General features: G+C 40.5%; 1 protein-coding gene across 2 annotated transcripts in view; it reads left to right on the top strand.

Annotated features, from left to right (window-relative positions):
• Positions 1-19,828, top strand: part of LOC122540917 (A-kinase anchor protein 13-like) — a 411,711-nt gene that overhangs the window by 13,104 nt on the left and 378,779 nt on the right. The window contains exon 2 of one of the 2 annotated variants that reach the window (XM_043677212.1): positions 18,730-18,782. The exons of the other annotated variant lie outside the window; for it this stretch is intronic. The gene's annotated coding sequence lies outside the window, so the exon portion shown is untranslated. The remainder of the gene's footprint in view (positions 1-18,729; positions 18,783-19,828) is intronic. 2 annotated transcript variants of the gene reach the window in all.

Genomic DNA, 19,828 nt, shown 5'->3' with positions numbered 1-19,828 from the left:
GCCCAATGGCCTGTTTCCACACTGTAGGGCTTCTATGATACACTGGTGGCCATGTCATTTCTTCTTGTACTGTGAAGAATACCCAGCAGTTCCATCCCAACTGGCTTTTGATCATGTTCCAGTCATGTACATTTAATTCATTACTCTGAACCTTTTACCTGCTATGTCAGCAGTTACTACAGCAGAGCTCAGCAGTAATAGCATGATAATGTGCTACTTTTCTGATGTATATTGACATTGGTAGATCAAATCAGTACAGTTACTCTCCCTCTGTGCTAGCAGTGTCTGTTCTTTTTGTCTCTTTCTATTCCTGCGGAGAGTTTCTCTGCCAGCCCTTCCTTGCACTGATGTGTGACTGAAGTTAGCAGTTTGTGATATGAATTCTTGGGCTGCAGCCTCCCATTTTGTGGTGATCTACATCGAAGCTTACCGTGCTGTTGCCAGTAACAGTCCTACGTTGAATTTCTTACTTTTGTACTGTTATGGGCACAGGGTGGATTGCAGCATTCACTGCGCAATATTTTGAGTCAGCTTTTAACACCCAAAACTGTAAAGGATCTATTATTTGTTCAGTGCCAATACTTTTGCCATTCATATGGAAGTGTTTCATTCATCCTGAGAGAAAGAAAGATTTGGATTTTTATAATGCTTTGTGCAATCTTTCTTGATGGCTGAAAATGCTTTGATGCAATGTGATATTAGAACAGCCTTGTCATTTGCAATGTACAAAAGGCGAAAGAATTCTAGAGATCTTGAGGTTCGTTAAATTTAACAGCATGTCTTTTCTTTTTGATTTTTCTAAAACAGTTCACCTGGGAATAGACATTTGGAATGTTCTGAACCATTTTGGGAGGTGTTTATTAGTGTGTTCACTTTTTTGCATGTAGTTTGTTTTGCTCAATGGGAAGGCAGCAACAAATGGACAGCTAGGACCGGAAGAAACCCAGTAATGAGGAATACGGCCAATTGTTTTTCACAAGCACCGGAGAGGGAACACCACTGCTGGATTTTGGAGCAGCTGGTATCTTAATGTGAGCCTGGTGTATGAATGCAAAGATTTTTGTGTAGTGAGTTCAGAGAGCACCCCCCCCCCCTCTTCTTTTTTTAAAAAAAGAGCTTTTTAAAACCCAGAGTGGTTGCCAAGACATTTAATTAGCTTCACTGCCTCTGTTCCTGGATGAAGGGATTAATACTCACTCTGCAGCCAATTTACTCATTTAACATCAGTGATCTAACCGCTAATGGTGTGCAAACGGAAAACTCAAGTATTTCTCTTCCAATTACTACCTCCTGAAACTTTAGATCACTTTCGCAGAATCAGACTTGACCAATTAGTGGTATTATTGCTGACTGACATTTTAAAAAGCCATCACAGGTTTTCTTGCATCTTTGATAAAGAAGAGAGCAGTGCATTGATGAGGGAAAACTTCAGATTATTCTTGAAGAAATCTAACTCTTCTGAGTATTTTTCCCAATGGAGTCTAAACCAAATGGAGCGATGGAGACATCCTATAACAGTTGGGGCTGCTGCTCTTCCCCTTGTGAGGTACAAGGGCTGATTGATGAACATACACCCTCCCCCACCTCCACACACACACCCCACACACACACACAATGCTGGATTTCCTTTTTGTGAAGAGGAGGATTTCTGAACATGCTACATTCGTCCAAGATACATCTTGAGAAGTAGAAAGAGCTAGAAACTACACTTGGAGCCCCTCATTCCAAGGACCTTTGCAACAGAAGTGAAATTAGGAATTGCACCAAACTGCTTGTTAAGCCAGACAGTTAGTTGTGCTTCAGTTGCTGGCCATGAATGAAAATAAATAACAAGTTTCTCCACAGACTCTTGTCCAACTATGAACCAGTTGGGCTTTTACAGGCTACAGAATGACCTTTGTAAATAGATGGAAGTTAAAAAGCAAAACCTCAAAGATAGTAACCTCTGGTTTATTGCTGGTGTCACATTCTAACAACAGGAGGAATAAAAAGACAGGGCAGATAAATCAATGGCTGAAGAGATGGTGCATAATGCTAGGATTCAGACTTTTTAGATCATTGGGATCTCTTCTGGGACAGAAAATATCAGTTCAAAAGGCATTGGTTTCACCTCAACTAGAAAGTGACCAATATCCTGGCAGGGAGATTCGTGAGTTCTTTTTCGGGAGCCCTTAAGCTAGTAAGTTGTGGCGGTGGGGGAGTCCAAAGTAGCATTAAAAATAGAAAGACAGATGAGAATGTTTCTTAATTAGAAACGGCAGACAAGAGCAAGTCAGAACGAGGTAACTCTGAAGAATTAAACAGTTTTATTTCAATGCGAGGGGTCTTCCAGATAAAGCTGATGAACTCAGGGCATGTATGGGAACATGGGACTGGGACATCATAGCTAACACAGAGGGAAGGGCAGGCATGGTAGCTCAACGTTCCAGGTATTTAGATGCTATAGGAAGGATAGAAAGGGAGGCAAGGTGGGGGTGGGGCGGTGGGGAGTGACATTTATGCCTAAGGAAAACATTACTGTTATTAGAGAGGATTTTTCTGAGGGATCATCCTGTGAAATTGTGTATAGAAATAAGAAAGGGATGATCACCTTGATGGAATTGTACTATGGACCCCCAATAGTCGTCAGAAATTGAGGAACAAATATGTAGAGGGATCTCATATGTGTAAGACTAATATGATTGTAATAGGGTTTTTAATTTTCCAAATGTTGCCTGGGATACCACAGTGTTAAAGTCTTGGATGGTGAGCAATTTGTTAAATGTATTTAAGAAGTTTTCATTTTTAAAATGTGAATGGACATACTAGAGAAGGAGAAAAGCCTAACCTTTGTTGGGGAAAAAAGGCAGGGCAAATGACTGAAATATTAGTAAGGGAACACTTTGGGACAAGTGATCATAATTCTATTAGTGTTAAATTATGGAAAAGGATAAGCCTTCCATAAAAGTTAAGGTTCTTAATTGAAGTAGGGCAAATTTCATTGGTATAAGACAAGAATGTTCAAAAGTTGATTGGAGTAGACTTTGTAGGTGAAGGAATGACTGACAAGTTGGAGTCTTTCAAAAGTGTGATGATGAGAGTTCACAGGCATTATGTTCCTGTTAGAATGAAGGGTAAAGCTGGTAAGAATAGGAACAATGGATGAATAAAGAAATTGAGGTTCTCGTCAAGAATGAGAGAACCAAATTAGATATAGACACCTGGTATCAAATGAATCTCTTGAAGAGTACAAAGAGTGTAGAGGCATTCTAAAGAGGGAAACGCGAGGGCAAAGAAGAGAAACCTTAAGTGATAATGTTAAGGATAATCCAAAGAGATTCTGCAAGTACATTAAAAGCAAAAGAGCAATTAGAAAGAAAATAGGACCCCTTATAGATCATCAAGGTAATCTATGTATTGAATCTCAGGTGATGGGAGAGATACTAAATGAATATATCCCGTCAATTTTTACTGTGGAGAAGGAAATGGAAGTTAGAGAACTCAGGAACTAGGGAAGCACAATTGGTGTTTTGAAAACAGTATGCATTACAGAAGAGGAAGTACTGGAAATCTTGGGGAAAACATAAAGGTGGATAAATCTCCAGGATCTGATCAAGTGTACTGCAGGACATTGTGGAAAGTTTGAGAAGAAATTGCAGGGGCTCCTAACAGAAACATTTGTTTAATCTATAAACATGGGTGAGGTGCCAGCGGACTGGAGTGTGGCTAATGTTGTGCCTTTATTTAAGAGAGGCTGTGAGGAGAAGCATGGGATCTATAGACCCTTGAGCCTGACATCAGTAGAGTAAGTTGTTGGAGGTGATTCTGAAAGATAGGATTTGCACGTATTTGGGGAAGCAAGGACTGATTAGGGATAGTCAGCATGGTTTTGTGTGAGGAAAATCGTGTTTCATAAAAATCTCAATCAAGTTTGAAGAAGTAACCAAGAAGATTGAGGACAGAGCGGTAAACATTGTTTACTTGGACTTTAATAAAGCCTTTGACAAGGTTCTGCATGGTAGGCTAATTAGTAAAGTTAGGTTATCTGGGATTCAGGGTAAGCTTGCCAATTGGATATATAATTGGCTTAATGGCAGGGAACAGAGGGTGGTAGTGGAGGGTTGTGTTTTGGATTGGAGGACTGTGACCAGCAGTGTTCCAAAAGGTCCACTTTGTTTCTCATTTATATAAACTATTTTGATGAAAATCTAGACGGCATGTTTAGTAAGTTTGCGTATGACACCAAAATCAGTGGTATAATGGACAGTGAAGAAAGTTGTCTAAGATTACAGAGATCTTCATCAGTTGGGTTAATTCGGATAGAGTTTACTTCAGAAAAATGCGAGGTATTGCACTTTGGTAAAACAAACAAGGGCAGTACTTTACACAGTTAATGATAGGGGCCTAGCTAGTTGGTAGAACAGAGATCTAGGGATTCAAGTACATAATTCTTTGAAATTTGCATCACAGGTAGACAGGGTGGTTAAGAAGGCATTTAGCATCCTTGCTTTCATTGCTCAGACCTTTGGGTATAGGAAATGGGGCATTATGTTGAGTTGTACAGAACATTGGTAAGGCCTCTTCTGGAGTACTGTGTGTAGTTCTGGTCACCCTTTTATGGGAAGGATATTATTAAATTGGAGAGGATTCAGAAAATAATTACCAGGATGTTGCCAGGAATGGAGGGTTTGATTTATAAAAATAGACTGGAGAGGCTGGGTCGTCTTTCAGTGGAGCATAAGGGGTTGAGGGGTAACCTTTGTCGAGGTTTGTTACATCATAAGGTGCATAGTTAAGGTGAAAAGCAAGGGGAGATCAAAACTAGGGGGCATTTTTTAAAGTGAGGAGGGAAAGTTGTAAAAAGGACATGAAGGGCAACATTTTTTAACAGAGTTGTTCATGTTTGGAGTGAACTGCAAGAGAAAGTGGTGGATGCAGGTGCATTTACAACATTTTAAAGCATTTGGATAAGTGCCTGAATAGGAAAGGTTTGGAGGGTAAAGATCCAAACACAGGCAATTGGGACTAGTTCAGTTTGTGAACATGGTTGGCATGGACAAGTTGAACCAAAGGGTCTGTTTCCACGCTGTATGATTCTGTGGCTTTACAAATTGCAATAGTGTTTCTGTTCCCAAACAAGATGGACAGCATGTCTGCTGTGCGGCCTGTTGTGGAGTGGCTGTGGGATGTGCATGCTGTGCTTCAGAAATGCCAACCAATGTGCTGTTCTTCTTCCCTGCAAGTTTGGAAAATATTCTATAACTCATATTCCCAGAATTTTAAAAATGTGGAACACGTTGATTCCCTCACTCTCCCTTCAGATTATCAAAATTAAAGTTTGATGTCAAATTAGTTTATGTCTTTGCTCTCTCTCTCGTGCTCTCTCTCTGCTACATGCAGTTTTATCAGCTTATCCTGATCACCTCAGCGTAGCACTGAAGTTTCAAAGTTTATGTAAAAGTTCAAGAAGCAAAAATGGCACTGATCATGTCTCTTGTACATCTGTGTGTTGTACTGATCAACAGAAATAGAAACATATCTCTCAGAAGGAGCCTGGGATTTGCGGCCAATCCACAGAAAAGCTTCCTTTCAATTGGCACTTAATTGACTACGGGCTGTGTTCACTTACAGTGATTAGAGTTTGTAACCTTAAAGGAACGAATGAACATCAATGGAACTCAACAAAGCGCAGAAAAATATGTATCAGACCATTGTCTGGTACAACGCTCCTTGGAAAATAATGCAACACCCTGAAACTACTCTAGGTAATACCAGGATGTATTTACAGAAGCAAAGGTGAGGGTGGCAAATGCAAACATACAGGTTCATCGGGTTCACCTGGTATCAGCCCTGCTGATGCTCCCTACACACCAGAAACTGAGTAACCAAGGATAAGCTAAACAAAACAAGCTGAGGCTAATTGTGATCTTTGAATCCAAAGCTCCAAAGGTGATTTTTTTTTCCCCACATTTGTTCATAGGGTATAGGCATCACCAGCCTGGTCCAGCATTTATTGCCCATTCCTGATTGCATTTGATCCGCGTGGCCTGCTCAGGCCAATTTCAGAGAGCAGTTAAGCACTTTGCTGATGGATCTGGAGTCACATTCAGCCAGACCGGGTAAGTCTGGCTGATTTCTTTAGTGAACCCGATGGGTATTTGTGACAATCAACAGTGGTTACAGGGTCACCATTAGACAAGGTTCAAATTTCCAATTGTTTTTATTAAATTTGACCATTAGCCATGGTGTACATTCAGATCCATATCCCAAGAACATTAGAGTCTTGATCTCTGAAATAGTAGTCCAGTGACATGACCCTTTTTAATTTAAAAAATATACTTTACTTGTTTAAAAAATATACATTAGTCACTAAAGCAGTTCGCTTCTGTACAGTAGTGTGTGAAGAAAAACAAACAAAACATAGGAATCTGATTCAATCCAACAAACAAAAACATCTCTTTCTTGTACAAGATTATTTCTACATATATTTGAGTGATATTGCCATTACACCAGCACCTCCCCTGAAAATCAATGAGTTCTAGGAGCTATCATAACCAGGAAGTGAGCTTATTAACATTCTACCTTTATTGTATGTAGTGATTGCAGCTCTTCCTGTAACCTAATGGTATGGATGCATTTAAGAGGAAGCTGATAGGTTTAGGTGAAATAGGCTGAGAAGATGGCACTGTGGAGCAAAAGAGAACATTGACTAAATAGCCTGTTTTTATACTGTAAATTTGACCTGATTATCCAAGCCTTTTTTTTTCCAATGTTTGCAGCAAACAAACTCCCACTGCATGAAGCCAACAACTTAGTCAACACTGACTGACACCCAAGGGGAAGTGGATACACTTGACAACTCACTTAATTCTATACCTATGTGACTTGTGTAGCCATGTTTCATTTTCCCAAGCCTCATTCCTTCAAACAATCTGTCTACAAGTACACAGTCTAGTTCCTTCATAATTTTAACACAAATGTCGATTTGTTCACCCAAGGGTAGGAGCTTGTTAACTTGGTAGACTGGATGAATAGCATGTGTTTCAGAATAATGCCAATGGCATGGGTTCAGTTCCCATTCCATTTGAGGTAGACTTGGGACCTCTGCCCAGACCCTTGCTTGATGAAGGGTGGTACCCCTTGAGCAACAAAGCCTGTTGTGTCTCTGACAGAAGATGCCTACATTTCATTGTGGATTGTGGCTAGTTACCTTCTGATCTACCTTCCTGAAGCCCTGTGCTGTTGAGTAGCAAGGTGAACTGTCTGAGCTTATTATGACGGGTATTAATCTAGCAGCCCTCTTTGGAATCTTGTCGAGAGCCTCAATATCTTCTCCCATCTGAGAGGATAAGAATTGGACAGTTGTCTGGGTGAGGTCTAACTATGATACTAGCTGTGGATTTTAATGTACAGCGGAAGTGTATGGATTTGTTTTGTTTATGCCGTTCGGCCCCTTTACCAATCAATTAGATTGTTACTGATCATCTATCTCAATGCCATTTTGCCTTGACCCTATTTCCCTTGATATCTAGGGATCAATCTCTGTCTTGAACATACTCAGTGACTGAACCTGCACAATCCTCCCGAGTACAGAATCCCAAACATCCACCACTTTTTGAGTGAAGAAGTTTCTTCTCCTCCAATCTAAATGACCTGCTCCTTATTTGAGGTTATGTCCTTGATTCATGACCCCACAATTCGGGGGAAACTTCTTCCTGCACTTACTACATATGGTTTCCTATAGAAGGCACAACTTGTTCATTTCCCATGTACTTTGTGTACATATTGTTTTGTATTCAGTATACATGTATGTCTGTCTTAGAAACCCTATGCATTACTGAGTGTTAAAGGATAATCTTGCAGCATCATGACCCACATGTTAATTTCTGGCTGTGCTATAATTTCAGCATCAATCCATAAAAGGTTGAGATTAAGGAAACTGAAACTTTGTCGTCTTTTGTGAGCCCATTCTTGGGTAGAGGATAAACTCTGTAAATTCCTTTTGATTGTTAATGGTTTAGGGTTACACAGTTGAGTAGTCTTTCTCCAAGCAGTCCCAGCTGGTCAGTGAGTATGAGATGGAACGTATCAAGTTAATCTTACACTGTGGGAAAGTTTTAGTAAGAGCTCGTTTATAGTTCAAGTGGTTATAATTTTTTTTTCACCAAATCTCTTGCACAGTGCATCTACAAAATTTGTTGCTAAGCCAATTCCCCTTTACACATTATTTTGTACTGCACAACATTTGCGAAATGTCTGCATGTTTTGAAGGTAGCTTGAAATTTATATTTATGGTTTTTGACACCTTTTGCTTCCTTTTTTGTTTCTATTGTTGTAGCTTATTTAATATTTGCTTTTAATAAAATCTTTGATTTGCTCAGAGCTACATGTGGTTTGCAGCCATGTACAGCTCAGTAAAGACATGTGTAACTCCTAACTCTTATCAGTTGAACACCTTTTAAGGTAACCAAAATAAACTTGTGTTTATCCTTATTTTAAACTTCGATTCACTTTCTTACTTGTGAGAAAGCATCATTCATGCTTTCTTTTTTTGTTTAAAAAGAACCTTAAATGCTTCTGAAACTTATTTTTGTTTGTTCTGCATTATTTTTGATATTTTGAGTAACAACGTTTTGCCTTTTATAATAGAGTTTTTGACTCTTGAATGTTGAAAATATGTTGGCATAGATTAGGGTCAGTTAGCTCCGTTAGCTGGATTGCTGGTTTGCAATGCAGAGTGATGCCAACGGCATGGGTTCACTTCCCGCACTGGCTGAGGTTACCCTGAAGGATTCTCCTTTTCAGCCTCTCCTCTTGCCTGAGGTATGGTGATCCTCATGTGAAACTTACTGCCAGCTGACTCTAATGAGAGAGAGCAACTCCTATGGCCTAGTGGGAACATGGAATCTTCATCCTGGCTTCAGATGGTGTACTCCTGTTGCCCATTCTCAAGGACACCCCCCCGCCCCCCCCCACTACCGCACCCCAAACCAGGCAAACGAGACAAGTACATTTATCCCTGTAAGGAAAAGTCAACTGTGGGTCCTCTGACAATGAGTCACGGGACTCTAAGCATTCACTCAGTTTTTCTCTCTATAAATGTTGCCAGACTGGCTGAGTTTCTCCAGCACTTCCTGTTTTGTTTCAGATTTCCAGCTTCTGCAGTTCTTGTTGTGTTTATTTTGGGTTTTGATTCTCAGTTTTGTGAAGATGCTGTTGGGTCTGATCTGTGCTTGTCACCTCCCCTGTGTTTGAATTAAAAATCTGTTTTTTGCAGGGTCACTTTGCAGGGTTTGTTTCTGGGGATCGTATAACCTTTTAAGTAAATAAACTGGTGAATTTACGTGTTGCAAGTTGCTGATGTTATCAGATGATCTTGTTCTGATGTAGGTTTCTTTGATCAGTGAAACAACTGCTCTGAAAACAAACCTTTGCAAGCGTCTTAATCCATGAAGGTCACGCAAGACGAGGAAGAAATAGAAATGCAGGTTCAAGCTCGGTTTTCTGGGGGGGTGTCGTGAATTGCACTGTCAAGACTTACAGATTCCCCACAACCCACAGCTTCTGTTTTAGAAAGCATCCCTTTTCTAGATTCTTGCAAAGCTCGTCTGTAACCACTGCCTGAGGTTGAAAGTTTAGAAATTGGGTATATTTGATAGGTTTCCACGCCAGTATTTTTTAAATTTAAAAGCCAATTACTAGTTAATGTTTTTGCTGCTCTGTGATGTCCAACACAACCTGAATTTTGCATGATATTTTAGTAAATAGTTTTGTCATCCTAACAAAATGAAGGCCTAATCAGTAAATTAATACATGATGAGACTGGTTTGTTATCCCTTCCTCTGTCGAAGCTCTCATAGGAGTGACCACTTGGATGATACTAAATCATGGTGGCTGGTACCTTCTGTTACATGAGTATTCAGGAGTTGTACAGGAGAGAAGGAAGAACTGAAGAAGAGAGCAGCAAGGGAAACAAAGTGGTATGTTGTGTTACAACACTAACCTTTTACCTAAATCCAAAGAGGTAGTCGGAAGTGCGAAACCAATTCACAAGGGTGAGACCAGAATCTATATACCTGGAAAGTCTGAGCCAGTTGGTGCCTCATTTTTTGAGGTAAAGGGCTGAGGGGAGAATTGTTAAGGGTCTTAACACTAAGAGAATATGTGTGAGAGACTCTAAACAAGATACCAAAAAGTTACGATAGTTACTAATAAATCCATTAGGAAATTCATCAGAAATTTCTTTGCCTAGAGTGTTCAAAATGCTGAATATTTGAGGCCTAAGGCATAAATACAGATGGGGGGAAGGGGTGTTGGGGCAGCAAGCTGGGCTTCTGAGGGGAGTAAAATAGAAGGATATCCTGATAGGTTAAAATGGAGTTGAAGTTGAAAAGACTAGTGCATCAGGAGTGCTGGTGTTGAACACTGGGAACCATTAACTGAATTTTCCTAGTATTTACTATGTAACATGAAATTTAATTTAACAGCAGGTTACAACAATACTTAGCAGTCCATCTTCACTAGCATATTCCAATTGGATTGTTTCTGTACTCTTCTCACTCTGCATATCCTTCCTATGTCCTGCATGGAACAAACTTGTACTGGCCTTGGTCAAATTTTACACAAATAATCTCCCCTCTAGATGAATTGGAATGGGGATTTGGGTGGGCCACAGTTGTTGCGAGACATGGCGTGTGACATACTGATAATGAAGGGACATTATTTTGGGATTGAAGGAGAACAGTTTTGTTTGCAGGAGGGTGGGTGAGACTCGCGTGATATAGTGTCATAGCCGTTGATTTTTGCTGACTGTGACATGATACCTGTGTTGTCTCCTATAATGTACAAATGGGTGACAGTACTGAAGAATTCAATGAACTTTAATTCCAGTACCTGGTATCTGCTTAAGTACAGTACAAACACAGGCATTTACATGTCTTTGTTGAAGCTAAATAATTAGGATTTGATTTATTATTGTTATTGTCACGTGCACTAAGAGACAGTGAAAAGTATTGTTTTGCATGTGAACAAGGCAAATCATACCTTACCTAAATACATCAGGGTAATAGAACAGAATGCAGAATATGATGTTACAGCTACAGAGAAAGTGCTGAGAAAGATCAATTTAAAACTGAAGTCCATTCAATAGTCTGATAACAGTGGGGGAAGAAGCTGTTCTTGAATCTGTTGGTACATGTTTTCAAACTTTTGTATCTTCTGCCTGACAGAAGAGGGTGCAAGAGAGAATAACTCACGAAGGGAGGGGTCTTTGATTAAGTTGCTTGCTTTCCTAAGGCAACAGGAAGTATAGATAGATGGAGTTAATGGATGGAAGGCTAGTGACGGACTGGGCTGCGTTCACAACTCTAATTTCTTGTGGACTTGGGCAGAGCAGTTACCATACCAAACTTTGAAGGTCCGAATAGGATGCTTTCTATGGTGCATCTATAAAAATTGGTAAGAATACTGTGGACATGCAAATTTCCTTAGTCGTCTGAGGAAGTGGAGGCATTGGGGTGCTTTCTTAACCATAGCATCAACATGGATGGACCAGGATAGATTGTTGGTGATATTTACTTCAAGGAACCTTAAGCTGTTGACCATCTCCACCTCAGCACCATTGAATAGAGACAGGAGCATGTCCTCCACTCCGCTTCCTGAAGTTGATGACCTGCTGTTTCAAATTGCTGTAATTGAGGGAGAGATTGTTGTCTTGTAATGTAGCACCGTTTCCTCAGCATGTCATTCTGCAGACTGAAACCTTTATACTATTAGGTCATATGCCATTGCACAGCGATGATCGTGTTAGCATATCCCTTGAAGTGATATCTGCTGAAGATGAGACATACACGGCAGTGACTTAGTTTTGAACCAGATTACCTTAGGTCTGACTTTTGCATAGAATCCCTACAGTGCAGAAGAAGGCCATCTGGCCCATTTGAGTCTGCACCAATCATCAAAGGATCCCATCCAGAACCAGACCCCCACCCAACCCCATAATCCCCCATTTAACATGGCCAGTCCACCTAAAAAGACTTTTGTAGTTAGTGATTCCTGACTATTCCTGTTTCATAAATCGTTGATGAAACAACTTGGAGCATGTCCCAGTAATTGTGCAGTTGTTGAAGTGAAGAAACCTGGGTGTTTTCTGCACCTTATAACCTATAATCAATGATGTGCAACTGATTTTAATCATTGCCATTGCGTCAGTTGAAATCACTGTATATATTCATAAAATTTCACAACCGGCGTCTTGTGACTTTGACCACAAATAACCAGCAGTAACTAGCTTTCTTGCCAAAAGTGCTCCTGTTTTGTGCACAGATTGCATTGGATAGACTGAATGGCTTCTATTATATTTACATATTTATTCTGAGGTTCAGATATCTAAGCGCCTTGATCATTTGGAAACCTCTGAAATAAACTTTACTCTTTGTTACTGATTGAGGGACATCAGAAAAGTAGGTGGGAATGGTATTACTGAAAGCAGACACCACAAATATCCTTCCTGCCAACACTCCCACCCACACCTCTCTCCCTATGACGCCCACCCCTACATATGGTTTGGCTCACTTCATGATCCTGGAACTGAGGTGCTTGTCCTTCCTGGCACAGCCACAGTAACTCTAGTTAGATGAGCAGGAGGCTGGAAGAACACAGCAAGCCACGCAGTATCAGAAAGTGGAGAAATCAACATTCGGGTATAACCCTTCTTCAGAGGATGGGTGTAAGGGGAGCTGCAGCTAAGGAGTTGGTGGGGGTGGCAGGGTAACTGTAGTGGCGCTGCTGGGCAAAAGGTGAGATTCCACCAGTGAGACTTGATTTCCAGGCAAAGATTCCATTGCTTATGGTTTTGTCATTGCCAGATTCTGGCTCATGCTCAGAGGACCTTCCCGCAAAGGGGCAGTGCAGGATTTTGTTCTCACCAACATTAGCTGGCAGCCAAGACCCCCGACACCTCAAAATGATTCCACCCCATGTTTCTGACTGCATGCAGTGTCGTTTCCTCTCTACTATGATACACTGAGTAAATGATGCCCGTTAGCAAGAATATATCATGACAAGTTTCTATCTATATAGTTACTTTGTTGCTAAAGATGAAATTTACCAGCATTGGAAGTGGAGGGGAGAAAAGGATGCTGTGCAATGCCAGGCACTGGCCCTGTTGACTGATGGTACATAACCTTCAAAGCCGTATTCATATGGCGTAAACAATGATTCAGTTCTCAATTATCTTGGACTTTGCCTCCTGAATGGCAGTTTTCAGCCCCGATGCTATTTTTAATGTATCCACGCATCTCCTATAGTACAATGTGCCCCCCTTCCCCCAGTATAGTTGTACCTAATGTTCATCATCAAGTCCCTCTGCTGCACCTTCTCCTTTTCTCCGTTCTTGTATCCTGAGTAACAGTGTTCTGCATACATATTTGGACCTTGGAGAGTATTCATCCTTTTATCTGTCTTGATTGTACTCCATGTATCTCACTTTGCTGTCAAACTTCTCGATATCGACTAACTTTTACACCATGGCTCTTTGCCTGTTTTCATCTTCTCTTCACACTGACACACCCAACCACTACCTTACTTAAAGTACCTTGTGATTTTTAAAAAAAATTTCAGATTAATTATGGGCTTTCAATTAGATTAAATTCCCTACAGTATGGAACTGGCCCTTTGGTCCAACAAGTCTACACCCACCGTCCGAAGAGTGACCCATCCCCCTACCTCTTATATTTACCCCTGACTAATGCACATATCACTATGGGCAATTTAGCCTGGCTAATTCATCTAACTTCCCAGCTTTGGACTGTGGGAGGAAACTGGAGCACCCAGAGGAAACCCACGCAGACACTGGGAGAATGTGCAAACTCCACACGGACAGTTGCCCAAGGCTGGAATAGAACCCAGGTCCCTGGCGTTGTGAGGCAGCAGTGCTAACCACTGAACAACCGTGCCATCCCTTTCTATTTCAAATTGCTGTAACCTGCCTAGTTAGGAAAAGTTGAAGAACTAGAAGAGTTTCTGCTTGGGTTTGTAATTTCTGCTCAGGAAACTTTTAATAGGTCATCCAAACAGCTGTAGAATTGTAACAGTATTAGGCAATGTGTCTCAGTTTTATCAGATTCGCTATTCAGGTTAACATTGGCCACGTAAACTAATGGTAGTACCTATATTAGCTATCAGTGATTAGTTTCCTCGTGTCAGCTATATTTTATACACACTGTCCCACTCTCTTGAGGTTTTGGAATGTTTTCTATACTGTCCCTCTCCCTTGAGAGGGTTTGGAATATTTTGTAAATTGGGAAGAGGTGGTCACTGAAGGAAAGGTGGGGTGGGAGAAATTCTCCGTTAAAATGCTTTCTGATTCTCAAGTATCTCTGGTCAGCCTCCTTCCAGAGAACAGTTGAATTCTGCGGAAGGTTCACTGGACCTGGAACATTAACTCTGATTTCTCTCCATAGATCAGAGCTCCTGCTGAGCTTTTCTAGAAACTTCTGTTTTTGTTGTTGGTAGGTTATTTCACACCTCTGGAGCAGGTGGGCTTTGAGAATGGGCTTCCTGGCTCAGAGGTAGTTAGCCCCCAATAGCTAAGCGATATTATTATACAGAGGGTGTCTTTACATTTCCTGCGGAAAGTAAATTAACTCCTCCAGTGAAATAGCAAGGAAAACAATTGATTTTTCAGCCTTGGTATGACAATATTGGTGACAATTTCTGCTGTTACATTCTAACAGTGAAAGAACTAATGCATGCTGCTCTAGGCTGCTTTTAGACATCACATTTAATTGTTTTTAATCTGTCATCAAATTATTTGATAATCTCCATCTCTCTCTCTCTCTCTCTCTCTCCCTCTCTCTCCCCCCTTCCTTTGTTTGAAGTGGAATGGGGGATGTAAAGTGAAGAATGTATTCTTGGACCTTTTACATTCAGCACTTTTATTGTTGGGATGTGCAGGGGAAAGATCCTCGTTATAACTCCAAACACCCACTGCCAAAGCTGAACAAGATTAGCTGAAATCATTGTGTTAAGGTACCTGGTGATGGTGAGGTTTTTCTGGCCTATCCTCTTCAAATAAGGTGATTAATCTACACGATGCAACAAAAGATGATCTAATGAGAAAATCTTTACCCTGTCATTGTGTTTTATTGCACTTCGGTTATTGCAATTCATCTCTGTTATGTAAAGTAAACTGGGAGTTTACAGAGAGTCAACTTTTGATTTGTTTGGTATGTCAGATCACTGTTTCCTGCTTCACCACCCAGCTACAGATTTGCAATCACTACCTTGTGACCCTCTTGCTCTATTTGTAAGGTCTCTGATGGACTATGTTTAATGTACTGCAGTTCTACAAAAGTTTTGTTACTTCTGTTTGTAAGTTTGCTTACAGATTTTTTTTTTTAAAAGTCCACTTCCTGTATCTAGTGTTTAATAACCATCTCACGCTTGAACCTTTTGGTGTCATTTGCACATTTTCTTCTAATTCCAGCCTAATACAGCCTAATTCCACACCTCCAGGCAGGTGAACAGAGGCCTCCTGGTCCAGAGGGAGCTGTCACTGCACCATAAGTTTTTTGTAGTTTCCTGCCCAGTCTCATTTCATTGATACATTAGTCCTGAGCAGAAAGTCAAACCCCAATCCAGAGATCTCAGCATGTAATCTAAAGTTTGGATTTGATTTTTATTTAAATTAGCTTTTTCAGAGATGTTATTACATACCTCCTGTAAAATTTAAAAACAAACCATGAAAGAAAATGCATATTTTTGTGATTACTTTAGTGAACCCTTTAATACGCATCTCCTGAAACAGGTGCGTCTTGAACCTGTGCCTCCACAACCTTGACGTAGGGACGCTACCACTTTACCTCCAAAAGCCCTTCAACTTTGCATGTAATCAAAAGCAGCCGGCAAAAGAACTCTGGCCTGATACAAAACCCAGGAATGTTGCACCGTCTGATGTCCCATAATCTCATTTGAGTTGTAAAACTGTGTCCCACCTGCTGCCTTCAGAAGATGTGAAAGATTCCACAGCACTATCTTTGAAGAGTAGAGGAGTGTCCCCAGTGTCTTGGCCAATCTGCCTTCAATCACAACTAAAAAAACAAATGATCCAATCTTCTAGCTTGCTGCCATGTTTTCCTGCATTTCAATAGTGACTAATGTCAAACTTATTTATTAGTAAAAACCACTTTGAGGGATCGATGGGTTGTGCAAGATACAATATAAATGCATATATCTATGTCTTAACATATGCAAATGCTGTCTAATGTGAGAATCATTTACCAAGGTGTGGGCTAAGCAGTCGTATAGTTGTGTGTGCAAGCTTTCAAACAAATTAAAGTCAGTAAATCTCATAACATAAAGGCTTCCAGCAGCAAAGCTACCAGATTGTTACCAACTTGATGCCCTGCCTATTCCTATCTCACATGCTAATAGATGACTGTGTTGTTGATCCTTGGGTTTTTTAGATTTATTTCAGATTTGGCTATTCCACTGCATGTCTGGCTGGTCTGCCCTAATTTACCCTCTGTAAATTTGAGGTCATCTAAAATGCTGCCCACGCCAGCTTCAAATACTCACTGTCCCTGTGCTTGCAGTCCTACACTGGCTCCTGGTCAAGCAAGGTCTTGCTTTTAAACATTTCTCACCCAGTTTATAAAACCAACCTCTCTTTTTAACCTCCTGCAGCCCACAAGCACTCTGAGATAGTTTCACTAGGATAGGTGATGGCCTAAAGGTATTATCACTAAACTATTAACCTAGAGACCCAGGTAATGTTCTGGGAACCTCGGTTTGAATCCTGTCATGGCAGATGGTGGAATTTGAATTCAATAATAATCTGCAAATAAGAGTCTAATGATAACCAGGAAACCATTGCAATTGTCAGGAAAAACCCATCTGGTTCACTGAAGTCCTTAAGGGAAGGAAATCTGCCATCCTCACCTGATCTAACTGACATGCGACTGCAGACCCACAGCAATGTGGTTGAGTCTTAACTGCCCTCTGGGCAATTAGGGATGGGCAATACATGCTGGCCTAGCCAGTGACACCCACATCTCATGAATGTTTTTAAAAAAAAACTCCTTTAATTCTGGCTTCTTGAGCATCCCTAATTTTAATTGTCATTGGCTGTAACTTCAGCCGCCACAAACCTTCAGTCTAGTGATTGACCAACACTCCAAGCATGACCTGCCCCATGTGCAGCAGAATCTGTGTTTTATGCATTGGATTTATCAGCTATTTCCGAACCCATCAAACTGGAGTGGATGACCGTCATTCTCAATCCTAGGGACTGCTACAGAAAAAGAGCTGCCTCAACCATAAACTCTGTAATACCCTGCCTATAGATCCCTGCCTCTTTAACCTCACTTTCCTTCTTTAAGACATTCTTTAAAGCCTACCTTTTTACAAAGCTGTTAGCCATTTGATCTAATGTCTCCTCATGTGACTAAGAATTCTGGATTTTTAAAAAAAATTGCATTAAAGCAGCTACATGTGTACAGGTGGTTGTTGTTGCTGGGCTGAAGTGATCTCATGGCTGAGGAAGGTACAGTCTTAAATATGATGCCAGTTGTCCATAGCCTGAGAACGATATTTTAAAAATATAATTTGAGTTTCTTCCAGAGCAACTACTGTTTCAGTGGAGGACAAACCATGAAATATGGATGGAGGAAAAATTCACTTATTACATTGAGCTTGTACTTTCTAATATACCCAGCTCAGTTCATGAGCCACAAATTTCAGCAACTCCAGACAAAGATGATTTAAGCCAGATGAAAAAAAAATTCTCTGTACATTTTTGCCATGCACTTAATGTCATAATTGCTCCATAAATTTCAAAGGTTATCTGTAACCTTCAGTCCTGTATTTTTGGCAGAGGCTGTGTTTTTACAAGAGTTAAGCGACTTAGTTCATTGGCTCTTACAAAGGTAAGTCCCACAGATCAGTGAGAAGTCAAAATCCTTTGGATCTCTTGCCTGGTGCAATAACTACAAGGCAGCATTTTAGTGAAACTGTATCATATTGTACAGGGAGCTCAGAGGAAATATCTTGTTGATATTTGATATGGTGCTTTTTCCTTTTGAATGCAATTGTGGTACACAAACACTTCATCTAAAAATATAACTGTGCCTCAAAGTGGGACTTTACATCACAACCGTCATTACTGTGAGACTAGAGAGCTATCCATGAGCCAAACTGTTGCTATTCAGTGATGCAACAACAATAATGTGGCTGCATCCTTATTCTCAAGTAATTTGCAACCTTGATAATCTGATTATATGATGCTTTTATGTTTGGTCTTGTACTTGAGCTATTTTTAGAATTGTAGAGACAGTATATTGAGCTCTACTATTTAGCTATCAAAATGTGGGATTGATTACCCCAGTTTGCGTAATTAAAATCACTGTTACAATTGTAAACCTTTGTTTTCATCTATCTCATTGGTTAAGAGAAAGAGAGGTTTCCTAATTTCCCTCCACCAACTGCATCTGGAAATAGAATGGGATCCTTTGACTGGCTTCTCCTTTAATAAGGTGCAAGTGTGCCCCTATAATTCGCAAAGCTTATTCAAACCAAATGTTGTGGCCTTGAAGTTTAGAAACTGCCCAAAATTCTCATAACCTTTCAAATAAAAAAAAGTTTTGTATTTTGTTTTCCCCAAAGCTCCCGCAGTTTCCTCCTTTGGCATGTTCTCGGGCAGGATAATAAGTCTTTGTGCAAATTCTGATATTTTAACTTTCATCTTTTCAGGTTATTGTGGCATTTTGAAGGAAAATACCATCTAACCAACGATCTTGCTCTGAGTAAGTTTGCTATGAAACCTGTATTAATTGTGATATAACGTTCGTCCTCTTTTTCCATTTCCTACAGTGTAATTCACATGATAGTCTTGTGTGAATGGTTTCCTTTGCCTTTGTGAAATATTTTCACACATCAAATGCCCTTAGGGAGAGAGGAAAGATATGAAAGAGACCTAAGGGGCAACATTTTCATGCAAAGGGTAGTTCATGTATGGAATATGCAGCCAGAGGAAATGGTGGAGACTAGTACAATTGCAGCATTTAGAAGGCATCTGACTGGGTATATGAATAGGAAGGGTTTAGAGGGATATGGGCTGGGTGCTGGCAGGTGGGACTAGATTGGGATGGGATATCTGGTCGGCATGGACAGGTTGGACCGAAGAATCTGTTTCCATGCTATACATCTCTATGAATCTATAATCTCATAGATTCTGGGGGAAAAAAAAAATTATCGATGGCTCTAGTGGGATAGTGCAGTTGGAAGATTTTCAAATGCTTCACGCAAGGTGAATAGAGAAAAGGAATCCTGGCTTGTTTCCTAATCCAACAATGCTATTTGTTGCACCACTGAGCTCAACTAGTTCATCACAGGATGAAAATCCAGTATAGGAACTGTAGGGGTCAGTATTGGTGATCTTGCTGCGGTAAGGAAACGGGGAACTGCTGACGTGGCTGATGGCCACAGACTGTTTTGAAGAACCAAGGAGAAAGGAGTGTAGGCTCATGGTGAAGGGTCAGCCTTTCAGGACTGGGATGAGGAGAATTGTCATCACGCAGTAGGTTATGAATCTCAATCATGTCAAAGGCATTGGATGCTCAGTTCCTGAGTGTATTCAAGCTGAGATTAATAGTTTTTTGAGCACTGGGGAAATTAGAGGTGTAGGGATTGGGCAGGCAAGTGAAGTTGAGTTAACATATCAGTCTTAATGATCGAGCAGGCTTGAGTGGCTGTGTGGGTCACTCTTCCATTTCTTCGTTTTTATATTTATTTACTCACTGAGGAGTACTGTGCTAGTTATTGTGCTATCCACTAGCTTAAGAACTATTTA

Source organism: Chiloscyllium plagiosum, chromosome 36 (assembly GCF_004010195.1).
Source record: "Chiloscyllium plagiosum isolate BGI_BamShark_2017 chromosome 36, ASM401019v2, whole genome shotgun sequence".
Lineage (NCBI taxonomy): Eukaryota > Metazoa > Chordata > Chondrichthyes > Orectolobiformes > Hemiscylliidae > Chiloscyllium > Chiloscyllium plagiosum.
This window is presented reverse-complemented; position numbering and strand designations above follow the sequence as displayed.